Source organism: Pinus tabuliformis, chromosome 1_1 (assembly GCF_031772625.1).
Source record: "Pinus tabuliformis cultivar Carrire ecotype Pingquan chromosome 1_1, CPIR1, whole genome shotgun sequence".
NCBI lineage: Eukaryota > Viridiplantae > Streptophyta > Pinopsida > Pinales > Pinaceae > Pinus > Pinus tabuliformis.
This window is the reverse complement of record NC_142297.1, coordinates 494,159,165-494,179,096: the sequence shown is the minus strand read 5'-3', so window position 1 is coordinate 494,179,096 and position 19,932 is coordinate 494,159,165.

Sequence of the window (19,932 nt, the reverse complement as noted above, 5' to 3'; positions counted from 1 at the left end):
GTTCCACTCCTTTTCAATTACTAATAGGTATACATGATTTTCTAGCTCAAAAACCATGCATATCCACAACTGTCTTTCATACCATCCACGTACAGAAAGTAAACTACATGAATTTACAACCAAAACTTCCCTTGAACATGACATGCCTGTAAGAACAATTACCAAAGAGAGGATGCATAAATCATTCCTAATTTATGTCTCAAGTATTCAAAGGAATCACATGGAAGAGGATTGCTTAATACGTTCCTTTGAAGGAACATATTCCAACTTGACTTTTTGTCCAAGCACCTGCTCTCTCATAAAATGGTATTTGATTGGAATGTGTTTGGTTTTTGAGTGCATGACAGGATTTTTAGAGATACTTATGGCACTAGTGTTGTCACAGAGAATATGTATAGGTTGAGGACAAGTGAATTGAATGTCTTGCAATGTTTATATCATCCATAGAAGTTAAGTACAAAAATAGGCAACAACAACATACTTTTCTTCAGTATTCGATAAGGAAATAGAAATTTGTTTCTTGTTGAACTAAGAAACTAAGCGAGGTCCCAAATAGAATTCTCCACCACTAGTACTTTTGCAGACATCAACATTACCTGTCGAAACTACATCTGTGTAAGCATGAAGTGTAATTTTTTTTTTTTTGGATACTATAGACCAAAATTATGAGTGCCTTGAAGATACTTGAATATTCTTTTGATTGCTTTAAGATGAGTTTCCTTGGGAATTTCTTGGAATCATCCAACAATCCCAACAACACACATAATTTCTAATCTTGCACCAATAAGATAAAGTAGGTTATCAATTATAGATATGTATTCAGGTTGATTAACTGAAGGGGAGTCATCATTTTGACTAATATTGCATCTTGTTACCATTGGTGTGAACACATGTTTACAGTATTTCATTCCATACCTCTTCATAATTTGCTTGAGATACTTGGTTTGAGAAAGAAAAATACCATCTTTAGATTGATGAACTTGAAGACCAAGAAAGTATGTTAGCTCACCTAGTAAGGAAATTTCAAATTCCTTCTGCATAGCTGAGGCAAATCCTTGACTCATAGATTCAATGTTGCTCCCAAATATGATGTCATCAACATAGACCACTACCACCAAAAGTTTGTCTTTGTCATATTTGATGTATAAATTGTTGTCTGCAGATCCTTTTTTGAACCCTTGTTTCTGAAAATACATGTCAATATGATAATTCCATGCATGAGAAGCATGTTTTAACCCATATAACGCCTTCTTAAGTTTGCAAACAATATATTTATCATTTACAAGTTTGAATACTTCATGTTGTTCAATATAAACTTCTTCTTCTAGTTCCCCATTTAAAAACGTAGATTTAACATCCATTTGATATACTTTGAAGTGAAAAAGCCTTGAAAATAAAAGAAACATTATTATGGCTTCAAGTCTAGCTATAGGTGCAAATGTATCTTCAAATGCTATCCCTTCCTATTGAGTGAAACCTTTGCATACAAGTATTTCTTTGTTTCAAATTACTTCTCCATTTTCATTCCATTTATTCTTAAACACCCAGTTTGTCTCAATTATATTTGTATTATGAGGCCTTGGTACTAGTTCCCATGTATGGTTATTTTTTATTTTATTAAGTTCTTCATGCATTTCCTTAACCCAATATTCATCTTTTCTTTCTTGATTCACATTTTGAGGTTCAACTATGGACAATAAGGCTAAGTGACTAGATGATCCAGTAAAAGTTCTTATATTTTGTATTATCGCTTCCTTATCACCTAGGATTTGAGATTCAAGATGATTTTTCTAAACATACCTTGATGGGGTATTTTATGCCATACTTGTATTTTCATTTCCTTCTTTTTATGCTTCTCTTTCCTTGTCTCCTACAACTTCTTGAATTTTAGTAGGGAGTGACTTGTCATCTTCTTGTGCTTCTTTTTTGGTACTTGTGGATGCTTCATCAATCACAATATCTATACTTTAAATAATTTTTTTAAGCCTTTTATTATAACATTTATATCCCTTACTTCTGGAAGAGTATCCAAGGAGGATTCCTTCATTTGCTTTGAATTCAAATTTTCCAAGCTTAGCATCATTTTTCTTTATGAAGCATTTGCTTCCAAATATTCTAAAGCGTTTGAAAATTGCAAGATTATCATACCAGAGTTCATATGGATTTTTATCATTGTTTACTTGAACATGAGCCTTGTCAAGTATATCCACAACTGTATCTACTACTTCTCCCCAGAAGGTGTGAGGTGTTCCTAACTCATCCAACATGGTGCGTGCCATTGGTTGAAGTGTCATGTTCATTATTTTTGCCACACCATTTTGTTGAGGAGTTTTAGCTATGGAAAATTGCATTTTGATGTCATGTTGTTCACAAAAATTGAAAAAATCATCTAATATAAACTCCCCTCCTCTATCATATCTAATAAATTTGATTTTTTGATCCAATTCATTTCCTACTAAAGCCTTGAATACTTTAAACTTATCAAATTCCTCATATTTATACTTTAGTAAACAAATCCAACACATTCTTGTAAATTCATCAATAAACAAAATGAATTATTTTTCACCATGGGGAGACTTCTTTGTCATAGGTCCACATAATTCAATGTGAACAAGTTCAAGGGGTTTACTTGAAGTACCTTATTTAGCTTTAAACTAAACTTTGGATTGCTTACCAAATTGACATGATTTGTAAATGTTGTTTTCAGGTGGAGAAATGTTGGGCAAGTCACTAACCACTCTCATCTTGCTTGATTTGTATAATTTAGAAAAGCTAAGATGCCCCAATATTTTGGGCCAAAGCCAACTTCCTTTATATTTGCTCAAAAAACAGTGCTCTTTATTGTCCTCTAAGATATAGACATTGTTTGGAGTTCTTGTTCCCTTGATTATGATCTTACCTGTATCCATATTTCTTACCACACGATTTTTTGATTTAAAAATAACTTCATGCCCTTGATCTCATATTTAACTAAAACTTAACAAGTTATGTCTTAACCCATCAACAAATAATACATTCTTAGCCTTGACCTTTTTCTTTAAAATTATAAATCCTTTCCCTTTGATAGCAGCGAGTTATTACCAAAAGTCACATTCTTTTCTTTCTTAATTTCACTAAAATAAACAAACTTATCTCTATCACCTATCATATGCTTTGAACATCTACTATCAATATACCATATATTCTCTTGATCTCCTGCATACAATTCTAGACCACAATTTTCATAGGCAATAATTTCCTTTCTCCGTACCTATGGTGGTATTATCTTCTGTTCATGTTGATAATATGACTCCATCCTACTTTCGCATTCATTTTCCTCGTTACAAAATTTATTGCAAATAGAACATTCAATTTCATTCTGAAGACGTGAGAAAACGTTATAATAATATTTCTTTGTCCCAATTGCATTTTTTTGTTTTCTTGCTTCTCTAGTCATAATTGTTTTATAAGCAACACAATGAACTTCTTTGTGACCAAAATTGTGACAAGTAGTGCATTGACCATTGAAGTAAGAACACCTAGGATTATAATACCTTCTTTAGAAGCTTTCCTTTTGTTCATGGTAAGGTTGTTTTGCATGGGAAAGATTTAATCCTTCATTCTTTTGTTGAGTTCAATAATTTTGATGACTACTTCCTTTTACTGCATTAACGTAGCTTCTTGTACTTGTTTTAGAAGATTTCATGGGTTCTGGTGTTTCACAATTTGGATTGTATCTAAGACCTATCTTAATTAGAGGAGAGGGTTGCACTTTAATGTTTTCTTATAAGGTCTCAGATCCTTTAGCAAATCTAAGATTTTGAGCCTTTGTTTTCTCAAGTTCCTTTCTTAGACCCACAATTTCAAGTTTTAAGTTTTCATAGTGCCTTTATTTTTCTAGAACTTGTTTCTTCAAAGCTTCTTCATCTAATTTAGCTTCTTCTAGATATATTTTTCGCTGAGTTATTTCTTCAATAAGAGAGTTTTCCTTATACATATTAATTTCCTCTCCTTGATTCTTGTCTATAACCTTGAATCTATCGATTTCTTCTAGAGTACCCATAAACACATCATCAGATTCATCTACACATTGTTCTTCTAATTACATAATTAATGGATAATCTTGATTTGATTCATCATCCTCATTACTGGAATAATATTCATTATCTTCATGAGTATAAAAAATTTTCTTGTTATGAAAATTTCTTTTAACATTCCTATTTGGAACATTCTTCCATTTGCCATGATTTTCTTTATAAGGACATTTAGCGGCATGGTGACCTACTCTTCCACATACAAAACATTTCAAAGGAATCTTACCTTTGAATTTTCCAGTTCCTACATGGAGTTTCTTCACAAATTTGCTTCTTCTTCATCTGAAATATAACATTTCCTTAGGCTCTTCTTTTTCTTTCCCTTTGTTTGTGGCTTTGAATGTTGCTTCTCTAATATCTGATGGATATCAATTTCACCTAATCAACAATGCCAGTTATAGATCAAGACATCATTGACAAACAACATCAAATAGAGAAAAAATCATTAATTGTCATCATCAAGCAGCACTACAAACCCTAGTTTATATACACCACTTCCATAGATAAAATCAACGCATGTACACGGATAACATGCATAAAACACGCTTATAGATCTCAACATACTAAAACATCTCACAGAATATGTACATGACTCACTGGAAAGAGGTTTGTGTATGTACATGGCTATTCAAAAGTAAAACCTTGTAGAGATCTTAAATCACTGAGACATACCTTCACTGTAATCACAACTTACATGTCACAACCTTCACTATCATATATTTAGATCAAAGCACCATTACACCCATAGATCTATCATTTTTAGTTATAGGCACAAATAAATCAGGCAAGTGTATTTATAAGTATTTTCTACACTTTTATATTTATCGAATCTGAATCATCTCCTTGGTCCTTGGTGCACCCCTATTTCAGATTAAATCACACATGAATAATTCATGAACTTGCACACATAACATTTTAATATCCATCTCATTATATAGATTTAGACTTAGCCAATACCTTAGGTAAATCCCTTGGTAATTTCGTTAGTATTCTTTGATGGGATCAAATAACCATCGTCCGCTCCAATTACTATGGGCCAATACAATGGTAAAGACCCCTGGTATCCAGATTACCATGGTTCAGATTTTGTATGCAACGTTTAGTTACAGTACCTGCGTATGTGCGTGCCCCTTCTTCATAGGATCTACATATACTTGCTCAAACTTCACTTTTTCATCCATCTGTCACTGAATCGTCAGTTCTATATCCATATATTTTGTAGCATGTGTATTGATATGAATGTGTTCCATAATCATGATATTATCACATTGTTGACACCAAGTACATCTTTATCAAGTAGGTTTCCATAAAAGATAACATATTATCCATAATACCAACATAGAGCTTGACAATTGTTATGATAGATGATCATTGGTCTTCTAAAGTTCACTATAGAGTAGAATGGAGTGTACAAGGGATGTGAACTTGGAAAATATTCCAAGGATGCTTTTCCAATCACTAAGAGTAGGTCCAAGGGTGCATTGAATTTAATACATTCAATTGTGTGTGGTCATATTCCAATGGAGTCTAAGATGGGGTATTGATACTATGTGATATTTATAAATGATTTATCTTAGAGGACTTCTATATACTTCTTCAAGACCAAGAGTGAGGTATTCAATTGATTTTAGGAGTTTAAGGTTCTTATGGAAAATCATGCGGGAAGGAAGATCAAGATCCTAAGGTCGAATAATGGGGGAAAGTATACATCCAACAACTTTAAAAAATTCTAAAAGTAGTCAAGGATTAAGGATTTAATAGTCCCATATAATTTTTCACAAAATGGAGTGATAGAGAGGAAAAATAAGGCCATCATCAAGGAATCAAATTCTATGATATATGATCAGGATTAGCCTATGTTTTGTGGGAAAAGGCATGCAACGCAGTTGTTTATTTTCAGATCAGGGATCCTCACAAGATTTTGGACGACAACACTTCTGGGGATGATTTCACATGAGTGAAACCAAAGGTGGGCCACCTTCACATATTTGACAGTCTACTTTATGTCCACATAAATTAAAATAAAAGTAATAATCTAGAGCCCTCGATGGAGAAAGGCATATATGTTGCATACAATAGGATTTCAAAGGCCTACAGGGTCCACATTCCAACAAAGAGAAAGATTATTGTCAGCAAGGATGTTAGATTCAAGGAGGGTAGGACATTTAGCAGTTCACATGGATCAAATCCAGTAATGGCAGAGGATTGGGAGTGATAGACTCCAAAGGATGAAGAGGAATCAAAAGCATCAATAGAAAGGGTATAGTCTTTTAATCAAGAGGTAGAGTGAGAGGTTATTTCAAGCTCTGTAAGGAAAAGGTTGAGATGGGTCAAGTTGACATTAACAGACATTGAGGAGCATGTAGAGTCTCCTATAAAACCTAAAGTAAGAGTAGACCACCAAGGATATTTTCTAGCTACATGACCTTGATGACCAATGTCACTGAGCCCCAACCTTCTACTTTTGAGGAGGAAGCAAACCAACAGGGTTGGAGGGATGTTATGGTGAAGGGATACAACTCCATCATGAAGAATGGTGTATGGGAAATTGTACTGAGGCTTGAGGGGAAATAAACAGTCAATTCTCAATGGATTAATAAAATCAAACATGTCATTCATGGTAGTGTTAATAAGTATAAGGCAAGGTTTATGATGAGAGGGTTCTCTGGGAATGATGTAGGAAAATTTGAATTTCCCTGCAAAGTTCAACTTCATACTCTGGATTACATGCACATATTCTATTATTTAGTTAATTAACTATTATTTACCACATCTCAAATCATTTAAAATAACACACACAATAATACAAAGAGTCATACACAAAGCCTTTAGTAAATCTGCATTTCCATTAACAAAGAAAATTTGTACATGCATAACTTCACAATCATACATTTATCTCTTGCCCTGATTCCATATTCATTTCGCCATTAGTTCTAAATCCTAAAAGCACTCCATAAATCACCCACAAATCACTCCATAAATCAGATTTTCCTAAATCCTAAAATCAATCCCTCATTTATTCTAGACAACTCTCATGATTTATTCTCTAAATATTTCATGATTTATTCCCCAAATCTCTCATACTTTTCAAGGTAAATTAGTTTTTTCTTTATAGAAAAAATCTTAGCTATCCATAAATTTTCTAAAACTAATCCTATCCTAACAACTAAACTTTTCTATAGCTTTTGGAAATCTTATATATTTTCCATCTCAAATGAGTTTTCATAAAATAACAAGGAAATACATTTCAATAATTAATATAATCAGTTAGGGAACCAATTCCCTTGGTAAATAAAAAGAGATCTACTCTAGTCAAAATATATTTTGACTTAGAAGTTTGGATGCTCCTACATCAGTGATTCGGATCTTGGGGGAAGGCCCCCAAAATCTGAAAAATGAAATGTATCTTTGGGGGGTGGGGGGAGGTTCCCAAGGTCTGAAAATTTGAAATGTCAAAAGAAAATAAGAGAACACACATTAAACAAAACCACCAAGATTTTTTTTATTAAAATAGAGAATAACTATAAAAGCTACATTAGGGTGGACAATATGTCCTTTTACAAAATGCAACTTGTTACTTATAGACTTTTTTTGTTACAATACCATGAGTAAATTCCATGGGTGGATAAATACAATGAGTGAGTGAATGCCATGGGTAAATTCCATGGGTGGATAAATACCATGAGATGATGAATAACAAGGGTGGATGTTACTTACAATACCATGGGAAAATACCATGGGTGAAAGAATACCATGGGTGGATGCCACTTTCCATTCAGATCATTCCTCTAGGCTTCTTAAGGAGCAATGGTCCCCATTTCCTGAAGGTCCTTCTTAAAAAGTCTTTTGTTGAATATGAAGAGCCACTGAAGAGAAAGGTTTTGTGTGGTTAACCCATAACCATAATGAATGAAGATATAAGGATAGAGATACCATGTGATGCGTGTGACCAACTATGATATTGACAGTGTGTGGCCTAGAAAATGGACTTCAATGAAGTGTGGGTTTTTGGATGACCCATAACCATAAAAAAGGAAGATCTGAGGATAGAGATACCCTATAATTATTGTGACCAATTGTGATACTAACAGTGTGTGACCTAGTAAATGGACTTCGATGACAAGAGTTTGGTGTGGTTGACCCTTAACTGTGATGTTCACTGTTGATGAGGTAACATGCGCCTACATAGACTGGAGTGGGAGGGCATGTCTCCAAAGGGAACCCACTGAGAATGTTGCTCCAAATATAAAAAACTAATTTAAAATGGGCATAACTCGGTCAATATAACTCAGAATGCTTATTATAACTTGTTTTTGGAAATAAAAATACCATTTTTCATCTTCCCATGTGATTTAAATCTCTATCTGGACACTCTGGAAACTCAGATTCGCGCTGCAACTCTCCTGTAATCACAAAAGTTCTGAAAAAATAACTAATTTTACATCAACAATATCTCCCTCATACGAACTCTGAGTCGACCATTTTTTGTTTTAAAATTGGGTCATTCTTCAAGAGGAACTCAGATATGCAATCATCTTTCTAAAATTCTATATAAAAACTACAAAAAATGATAAGAGAGTCGCCGCCCACGAATTGTCGTTAAAAAAATTTCTGCAACATAGTTGATTTTAAATCAGCGATATTTTCTTCATCCGGACTCCGATTTAGCCAATTTCTTTTTTAATTTGGGTCTTTTTTTGCAAGGAATCCAGATATGTTATTTTGTGTTTGTAAATTTTCGACAAAAAATTTCATGTTTGATCTGTAAACTCGTCGCCCAAAAAATTCCTATTAAAAAATGAAAAACAAAATCTTCCCGCTTTTCCCAAGAAAGTGCTCTGTGGAGGCCGTAGCACGTGCATGGAGTTTTTTGAAGATTGATGCAAAAATTTGAAACTAAAATATGTGTCAAGCCCTCATTCTCTTGGATCTGTAACCTTAATTTGATACCACTAATCTGAATCATGGGGGAGGCCCCCAAGATCTAAAAATGAAATGGATCTTTAGGAGGGGAGGCCCCCAAAATCTGAAAATTTGAAAGGTCAGAAGAAAATAAGAGAAAAAACATTAAGCAAAAACACCAATTATTTTTTTTATTAAAATATAGAATAATTGTAAAAGCTACATTGTGGTGGATAATATGCCCTTTTACAAAATGTGGCTTGTCAATTATAATCTTTTTTTATTATAATACCATAGGTAAATTCCATGGGTGGGTAAATACCATGAGTGAATGAATGCCATGAGTAAATTCCATGAGTGGATAAATACCATGAGAGAATGAATAACAAGGGTGGATGTCACTTACAATACCATGGAAAAATATCGTTGGTGAATGAATACCATGGGTGGATGCCATTTTCCATTCGGATCAATCAGACTCCTAAGATGAAAAATATTAATGGTCTCTTGACCACGTACTAATGAAACAAATCTTCCTGGATCCCAAATTTTGTTTTGCAGTTGTTCCTTTTCCTTGTCATGTTGATGTTGCTTTATTTTCATATACTTCATTCTTCCAGGCTTCCAAACCTTATGTTGTAATTCTGCTCCCTCCCTTTTGATGTATACTCACTCTGTCATCGCCAAACCTTTTCTATCTTCTTTATTTCCTACAACATGCCTTCTTTGGGACACTTTAATAATCATCCTCATCTCCTCAATCTCTATGTCCATGTTGTCCTCTAGCTGGCACAATTCACCCTTTCCTTGTTGGAATTTTTTGTTTTCTTCCACTAAATTACCAGGATACCAATTGTATAGAGTTGCTTCCATCATTCTCTATTGAAACTCATCATCATTATTGTCCCCTTGTTGTTGCATTTTTTCCATGGGAAACTCATTCTTATCATTTCTTAAACTCCTGCAATTTAATATACTCTTTGTCCTCGGATTGTTAAACCAATCTTCTAAAAACTTCAATTCTACCGCAATAAATTGCATGTCCACTCCTTTCCAACTTTGCACGATATCTTCTAATGGGTTTTGTACTTCATCATTTGAAGTATCTCTAATCCAACTCTTTTCTTTTTGCACATCCTCATCCTTTTGGAAATTTCCATTACTTGCAACATTGTATCTACACATCTTCCCTCCTTATTGGTTAGATATGAGAATCTCGTCTCCTCCATTGAAATGACAAAATCCTTAACTGCCATTTCCACATTCCCTGTACACAAAACACATTCATTACTTTTAAAAATATGAGATTTTGAATTCTCTTTTGGTACTTCCAAATCTCTTTCCTCCCTTTGTCCCAACATTCGTAACCAATCTTTGATTAGATGCCTCATCCATCTTTCATTTCTGGTATGAAACTTATTAACTATCCATTGGACTCTTTTTCCAACATAAAGTTGATTCCTCAATTCTTTCATCACTTTTTCCAACCATCGCTTTGTTTGCTCTTGTAGATACTTCTTTATTTTTTCGAGCTCTTCCTTTATCTCAATTATCTCCTTCTCCCGTTCTTCATCACTTATTTCTTTCTTTCCAACTATCTCAACCTCCTTCCTCCTTTAACTGTAAATTTTCTATGAACCCATCAAATGACTACCAATAGCCATCTTTTCCTTCTTCTTCCTCTCCTGTAAACTCTCCTTGTTCACTTGTAAACTACAACCAAGTATTTACTTCATAGAAAATTATGTAACTGCTACCAATACCTCACCAAGCTTTCCCCTGAGCTTAGCCTTTTGGTATATCTGATTCCTTCTCTGGAACCTTCTATTGGAAATTCTACCCACACTTACTATGGAACTTCCCTCTAACAAATTCTACCCAACTGCTACTTGTTGGAATTCATCCTTCTTCTGGTTGCAATCCTCAATTCCAAAGAGTGTACCAACTATGATACCACTTGATGCAGGAATAGTTGAACTTTCCTGCAAAGTTCAACTTCTCAAACTGGATTACATGCACATATTATATTATTTAGTTAATTAACTATTATTTACCACATCTCAAATAATTTAAAATAACACACACAATAATACAAAGAATCATACACAAATCTTTTGGCAAATCTGCATTTCCATTAACAAAGAAAATTTGTACATGCATAACCTCACAATCATACATTTCTCTATTTTCCTGATTCCACATTCATTTGGCCATTAGTTCTCATGTTGTAGGCTTACAAATAAATAGAATTAAGAAATACAATATCTTTTCTAAATCCTAAAAGCACTCCATAAATCACCCATAAATTACACCATAAATAAGTGTTTTCTAAATCCTAAAATCACTCCCTGATTTATTCCAGAAAGCTCTCATGATTTATTCCCTAAATCTTTCATGATTTATTCCCAAAATCTCTCATGATTTTTAAAGTAAATTAGTTTTTTCCTTACGGAGAAAATCTTAGCCATTCATAACTTTTCTAAAATTAATCCTATCCTAACAACCACACTTTTCTATAACTTTTGGAAATCTTATAGATTTTCCAGCTCATTTGAGTTTTAATAAAATCATAGGGAAATATATTTAAATAATTAATACAATCGGTTAGAGAACCAATTCCCTTGGTAAACAAAAAGAGCTCTACTCTAGTCAAAATATATTTTGCTTCGGAAGTTTGGATGCTCCTATAAGGTAAGACCTTTAACATGTCACATGGGTCAAATCCAGTAGTGGCAAAGGATTGGGAGTGATAGGTTCCAAAGGATGAAGAGGAACCAAAAACACCAATAGAAAGGACATAGTCTTTTAATCAAGAGGTAGAGTGAGAGGTTATTTCAAGCTCTATAAGGAAGAGGTTGAGATGGGTCACACTGACATTAAGGGACATTGAGGAGCATGTAGAGTCTCCTATAAACACCTTAAGGAAGAGTAGATCGCCAAGGATATTTTCTAGCTACATGGCCTTGATGAAGAATGGTGCCCCAAACTTTTACTTTTTGGGGGCAATAGACAAACAAGTTTGGAGGGATGTTATGGTGAAGGAATACAACTCCTCATGAAGAATGGTGCCTAGGAAATTATACCAAGCACTGAGGGGAAATCAATGGTTAATTGTTAATGGATTAATAAAATAAAACATGTCATTGATGGTAGTGTTAAGAAGTGTAAGGCAAGGTTTGTGACAAGGGGGTTCTCCCAAAAGGAGGGAGTATACTATGAGGAGACATTTTATTATGTTTCCAAAGCTTCTATCAGGGTAGTTATTTCCATTACATCAGACATGGTGTGAAGGATACATCAAATGGATGTAAATATTTCCTTCCTCAATGAGGTTATTGGGGAGGAGTCGAATATTATGTAATCTTAAGGATTTGAAGTGCATGGGAGGGAGTCCCATGTATGCAAGTTGAAAAAGACATTTTATGGACTTAAGTAGGCACCTTAAGCATGGTACTCAAGAATTGTTGGGTATCTATTGGCTTGGGCTTCACTAAGAGTGAGGCAAATTCCAACTTGTACTATGTACTTGTTAAAGATGATTCTCTTATCTTGGTGCTCTATGGATGATCTCTTTCTAACAAGATCTGAGAGGCTCATATAGGTATATAAGGAGGACATTTCTTTGGAGTTTTAGATTAAGAAAATCGGTATGATACACTAATTTTTGGGATTGGGGGTGTGGTATCAATCATAAGAAATATTCCTTTGGTAAGGAAATTATGTGGTTGATATCTTGAAGAGATTTGAGATGGAGGATTGAAAACCTATGTTGACGCCCATAATTACCAACTTGAGGAAGCTTAATTCTTTTGAGTATAAGTTGGTGGATCACAAATTGTATGGGAAACTGCGATGGCCCTTGATGTATATGGTCAAAACTAGGCTAGATATTTGCTTTGCTATGAACACTTTGAGCCAGTTTATGGTGGAGACTAGGCAGGTACATTGGTGTGGTAGTGAAAAATGTGCTCAGGAACTTGAGAGGTACATTGAAATATGAACTCAGTTATGTCAAGGTTGGTGGAGTGCAGTTGTATGATATGCACAGATTCAAACTGGGTTGGGAGTGAGGTGGACAAGAAGAGAACTTCGAGTTGTTTCAATTTGGGGCCAATTATGATCTCATGGTTTAGTAAAAAGAAAATCTTCATAGCACTTAGCTCAACAGACGCTGAGAACATGACTACGACTTTGGCGTGTTGTGAGACCATATGGCTTCGCCAAATCCTCATAAGTTTATTTGGTCTTGATATGGGGTCCACAATGATTCACTATGTTGCATCAAGCTTTAAAAAAATCTAGTGTTTGTTGACAAGTCCAAACACGTAGAGATCAAATACCACTCCATCATAGATAGGGTCTAGAGGGGTGTTGTAAAGTTGTAGTACATGTCCATGAATGAAAAAGTGGAAAACATTCTCACCAAGCCCTAGTGAAGAGGAAACACCAAAGTATTTGTTTTCACAGTTTCAAATTTTAGTTTGACTATACATTATTTTCTAGGTATTAAAAATTGTGAGCAAAATAAATCAAATTTGTTTTAAAAGTTTAACATCAACCGTGCTTATGCTTCTAGGTTTGGTTTATGTTTTTGATGTGCGATGTTTTTGAAGAGCCTAATGGATCTACATTGGAAAAAAACATATTTTCTTCAATAATGTTGCCCCAACCCTGCGCAAAAGGTAGTGGGGAATGCAACTTTCAACATCATGATAAAATTTCCATCATATGCATCGATATTGTGTAACGACACTGGACCATTTGAGGGTATAATCTTCTAAAGAATATTATCAACCAGTTTCCTGAACCTATTATTAAATTCCTTTATTGTTTCATTCTCTTTCTTCTTCATTTCATGTAGTTGAGTCAATAAAATCCTACCATATTTTATAATGGACAATTTTTTCATGTAGACATCATGGAAATATTTCAAACTTCTAACAATCGCAATGGTTAAAACCCAAACCAAATTTTACCATCTTCTTTCAAAGATAAAAAAGGTTTCACCACATCTTCTTGGTATTGGGCAACACTAGCTTCACCACTACATCATAAAATATTTTCAAATGATCCTCAAAAGTAATTACATAATTACCAACGAAATTTGGAAGTTAATTCCTATATTTCTCAAGCATGTCATGAGGGGATCCATGGATTCTCAACATGGCAAGAACTCTATACACTTTCTTCACCAAAGGAGGAGGAGTAGCCATGATTTGTAAATCTATGTTTTCAAACAAGAACGTAAGATCTTCATTTATGTGGTAGAGGTTTATATTATTTGAAGGCCTTTTTTTTTCTACCTTTCTTCTAAGATATCTCTAAAGCTCTCGATTTGGGAGTAGGATATCTTATACATAACTTGACTCAATGGAATCATGCAAATGAATATGAATATTTTAAAGGGATGGTTTAATAGCCATCAAAGTTTTATGAATCAAAATATTCTAAGCTCGGAAAGGAATGACCTTTTCCCCTAGCAATGGCATCAAAATGTAATAATAAAATCTAGCACCACTAGAGTATTAAATTCCAAGCACAATATGTTAGTTGTATAACTTAGAAAGGCTACCCACATTCACCACATTAACTCGTCTCTCCTTAGGTTGGTTCTTCTCCAATTTGAGAAGCATATCCCTAAAGAAAGTCAATCCAATTTGTTTTTCTCTAATTCCAAGGGGGTGTCATTAAATAAAGTCACTCTAATTTGTTTAAGTCTTTATGAAGTGTTTTTGGACCACTCATTTTTGTTTAAGGTGTTTCTAGTGAATGCATGTATGTATAGATTCTAACCAATTTCAAAGTATGATGTAGGAAAGTGTGTGTAGATTTCTAGACTTTAGTCAAGATATGAGAGTATAATGATCTTATTTTGAAGTAATGATTCAAATTTACCATTAAATGGAAATAATTGAAAATAAAATAAAATGTAATGCTTAAATATGCTATATCTAAAATAAACATCTACATTTAGATTTATATACAAAATAATAAACCTTAAATGAAATCATAAAATGCAATATTTGTGAAATGATTCTAAATGGTGATATACAAATCTCATTTTTACATTCAAAACATTTAATTTTCTACTATAAATTAATGGTTGAAAATAGCAATTAATTAATAATTATAAATTATAAGCAATTTCCAAAATATTATAAATATGATTTTGTTTAACTTAAAATGAAAAAATAAGTTTCTCATGTGAAACAAAATTCTAAAAAAAAAAATTTACATTCAAAACATTCAATTTTATACTCTAAATTAATGGTTGAAAATAGCAATTAATTAATCATAAAAAAATCATAAGCAATTTCCAAAATATTATAATTATGATTTTGTTTAACTTGAGATGCAAAAATAGGTTTCTTACGTGAAACACAATTCTAAAAATACTTCTTTAATCTAGAATAGTGATATTAAAATTTCATGAAACAAGAATAAAAAATTAAAATATAAACTTCTAACAAGAAAATAAGTGGGAGTCTATGATCAAGTATCTTAGGTTAATATGCTAACTAGAAAATAAATATCTAAGATAAAAATGCACTAAACTCAATATAGAAACTTGAATAAAATTTCCAATAGATTAATTAAAGGGCGATTCAATGTAATTTAACATTAATTAATTGAATTTTTAAAATAAAATAATTACTAAAAATTGAAAAAAAATTGAACAAGTAACAAAGAAAGTATTATTCTTGTCGTAGGCAGAAAATAATGCATTGGTTATTTGGTCAAACCCATATTAGTTCGGGTTTGACTAAAAAAATGCAAACTTCTTATAACTTAACATTCCATATTGAAATTTACTATTTTTTAATAATAATTTAATTTATTTATCTTCAACCCGATTCACTATCATTTTGCACTTATTATTACTCATTTCCTCACTTAACTAACCCAGACGTACAAGGATCTCATCACACAAACAACCAAAAAATAAAAACAAAAAAAAACAAAAGTTGATGTCAAATAATATCAATCCACTATATTTTTTCAAGGAATAAAATCACACATTTCTCATCTTCTAAAGTGAGACTATAATGAACTCTACAAAACAATTGAGACAGATAACACAATAAAACTAAACACAACTGATATTTTGAATAATCTTGCAAACACTTCATAAAACAAAAACAAAACAAGAGTGACAGTTTGGAACAACCAAGGCAGATCCAAGAGTGTTGAACATTTAACAAAATGAGATTCGCAGTGTGGAACAACTAAACGTAGAACAAAGAGCAACAGAAAGTTTTCTGGTGGGTGTTTGGTTCAAGATATGAAGTCTAAGTTAATTCAATGTCCTTAGACCTAACACATGCTACCTGTAAGACAACGATAAACACTGTGGATTTCTAGTATAATACTAAGTGGGGTGACCTTCAATATAAGGCATATGTAAGAATATTCTATGCCTCCATTACATAGCAATGGAGGAGACCCAGTGTCAGTTAAGGATAGCTATGACCACTGGGCAGATGCATGTCCCTATGTGAGTTTATAACTCACCATACTTAACTCATATGGAAATTAAGCATGGGAGAAACCAAATCTAAACCCCCCTTAATCGAAACATATGGAGTAACTAAAGAACAAAGAAAACAAAGAATGGGTCCCGACAACGAGGCATGATTAGGTACCCATGTACAAACTCTCATAAGAGAGAAAAATATGCAGGAAAAACCACCCCCGCCCACCCCCCCCCCCCCCAAAAAAAAAAAGAGAGAAATATTTCAATGCTCAAATGTTGTACAACAACACTCTTGAAGTTGTCTGAACACTTTCACCATCACACTGATCAAACACAAGAAATGACATCAACAAAGAAACGACAACTATATTTGTCACTATCTAATTGTCCCCTCTAAAACACAATTGTGGAAGAAGCGAGAATCAATAGTCTTCATTGTCAACAAATCCCCCCCTGAAAACAAGTAAAGGAACAATTACAACCAACAATGAACAATTGATGCAACACGACAATATGAATTCTGCAAGCATTGATTCAAATGATGCCATGACCATCCATCAATCCATCCATAAACAATTTTGATGGTCGACACTAATCCACGATTCATTCTCTCATGTCTCTTCTATAACGCTCTGAATGCAGGACTACTATGTGACCAAGAATGTTGATGTTTGGGTAATTCTTTTGATAAGGATGTGGAGATGGCTTAGGTTTTTCCTCTACAAACTTAAAATTGAGTGAAACAACACTTTAATTCGGAATGACATTTGCAGCCATGTCATCAATCTATTTATCAAAATGAGTGGGAGCATTTTTTTCAAGTACATCATTATGAATTCCTTCGACTAGAAACAACACCTCTCTAGCCTCAACAGAGTTGGATATAAGTGGGGCAGCAACATGATCGTATCCAAGACCTACTCTTCATGTCTGCAATGTAAGGTTAATAGGAGCAACAATTCCCTGTCCATTCTTCCCAAGTCCTCCAGTATATCTCATTTTGCTCAAAAAACGAGACCCAATACTTGTAGTAAGTTTTTCAAAGTTGGGAATGATAAAGGCATGTGATAATCCAAGTGAATATTGGTGACCACCCGCCTATTCCACTTAGATCCTCACCATTGTTTCTTTTAGTTTTTTAGTTTCCTTATTTGTAGCACAATTTACTATTTTTGGCAGTGTTTCGAGTCCTGAACTTCCAGAGCCGTTTTGAGGCCCTAAACGATGTTTTTTGGGAAAACTAGGCCCAACACGGGTAGTTGGCCAATGTTGGTCATTCAAAATTTGTAGTCCTCAAATAGATATTTATAACGAGGTATTGTGCGTGTCGAATAGAAATCATATGCCAAAGTTACAACCCTGTGAAGTTGATGTACCAATTTATCCAAACAGGGCCCATAGTTTGCCGTTTCATCTCCTAGGGTTAAGTTGTTGGATGTTTAGGGTTTTCCATTGTTTCTCAATACTAAATAGGCCTTTGACCCTCATTGTAACACAGTGCACAGGCATGCAGCTGCCACATCTCTTCTCAAAGATAAGCTACCATCGCACGAGCTAGTCTTATTTCCATTATATTTGTAAGCATATCTCAGTGTTTGATATTAATGAAATGAAGTTTTATTTCTACTGCATCATTGTATTTATAGTCATATTTGTAATTCCTGTTTAAATTTGGATCAGTGGTATCAAAGCGGTATGTTATTTCTATGTTTTTCTTTGCATGTCCCCAATGAGTTCGGGATATAAGGATTTAGGGTTCGATCTGGTTGAACATTTGTAAGATCAACCTCGCAAAATCCGACAACCACCCATAGGGGAAAAGAGAAAGAAGAGGGAGTAGGAGATCCTATCAAAATATTGCTCGAGGAGGCTGATTATAACTTCCGGGTTGACAAATGCTCCTACAACCTTCATGAGGCTGATAGATGACATCTTGTGGCCATTCACCAACTCATTTGTAGTGGTATACTTGGATGACATCCTCATCTTCAGCCAGAGTTTGGAAGAACACCTCCACCACATCTGACATGTTCTCCAAACACTGCGGCAACACAAATTGTGTGCCAATTTGGAGAAATGCACTTTTGGCATGACCCTGGTTCACTATCTGGGATACATTATTGATGAATGGGGGGTGCATGTGGATCCAGCGAAGATCCAAGTCATTTGGGATTTACCAGCACCAATCACTATGATAGATCTCCACAGTTTTCTGGGTCTTGCCAATTTCTACCGCATGTTCGTGTTGGGATTCTCTCATATCACTTGGCCCTTGAGTCAAGTCACCAAGGGAGGAGCGAAAGGAAAAATCTTTTGGTCTGTATCTCAACAGAAGGCATGCGCAAAGTTGAAACATTGCCTTTGCTCTACACATGTACTCACATTACCAGACTTGCAACAACCATTTGAAATCGAGAAAAATGCCTCTGACTATGCTATAGGGACAGTCCTTACTCAACAGGGGCATCCAGTGGCATATCACAGTGAGACACTTTCAGACACAGTCCAGAAATATCCCACTTATGACAAAGAGATGTATTCCATTGTGCAGGCCTTCCGACAATTGAAGCATTATATTTTGGGGAAGGAAATGGTCATCCACACAGACCACTGAACCCTACAGTTGATACAGATACAAGGGAAGTGGCAGAATGATCGCCATTAAAAGTAGTCCACATACCTACAACAGTTCCATTTGAATATAAAGTATAAGAAGGGCGGCATCAATAATGTTGCAGACTGCCTTAGCCAACCATCGATCATGGCATTAACCACCGTGCTCAACTCTTGTGGGCACGAGACTTTTGATTGGACATTTCTCTACAAAAGCGACACAAAATTTGGAAACACATACCAGACGCTCTTGGAGGGTCAACAAGTTCCAGATTTCCACCTCCCTGATGCCATGTTATGCCACTTGGGACACCTTTGTGTTCCTTCAAGGGAGTGTGCCAACATGATTTGGTAAGTGCACTACAATCGGATCATTGGGCATTTTGGGGTCAAGAAAACAGTGGCACTACTTCAGATGTATTTCTATTGGCCAAATCTACGACAGGATGTCGAGAAGTACATCAAATCCTACAGTGCCCATTGCCATACCGACCATCAAAAAGCAAGGCCTTAATACTCTGCTACCTACCCCTAGTTGACCTTGGGAATCCATCTCCATGGATTACATGTCGGGCCTTCCTTTTGCTAAGCATGGAAATGACTGTGTTTTTGTGGTTGTTGACAGATTCTCGAAGATGGTCATTATGGCGACCTGCAAGAAAAATATCACAACAAAATTCACTGCTAAACTCTTCTTAGAACGAGTGTGGGTACACTTTGGGATCCCACAGTCTATCATCTCAGATTGGGACAGCAGGTGCCTCAGTACATTTTGGTCCAGTGTTTGGTCGACGCTGGACACCTAGCTCACTAAGTCCACAGCTTTCCATCCCCAAACTGATGGCCAAACAAAGGTCATCAACATGATGA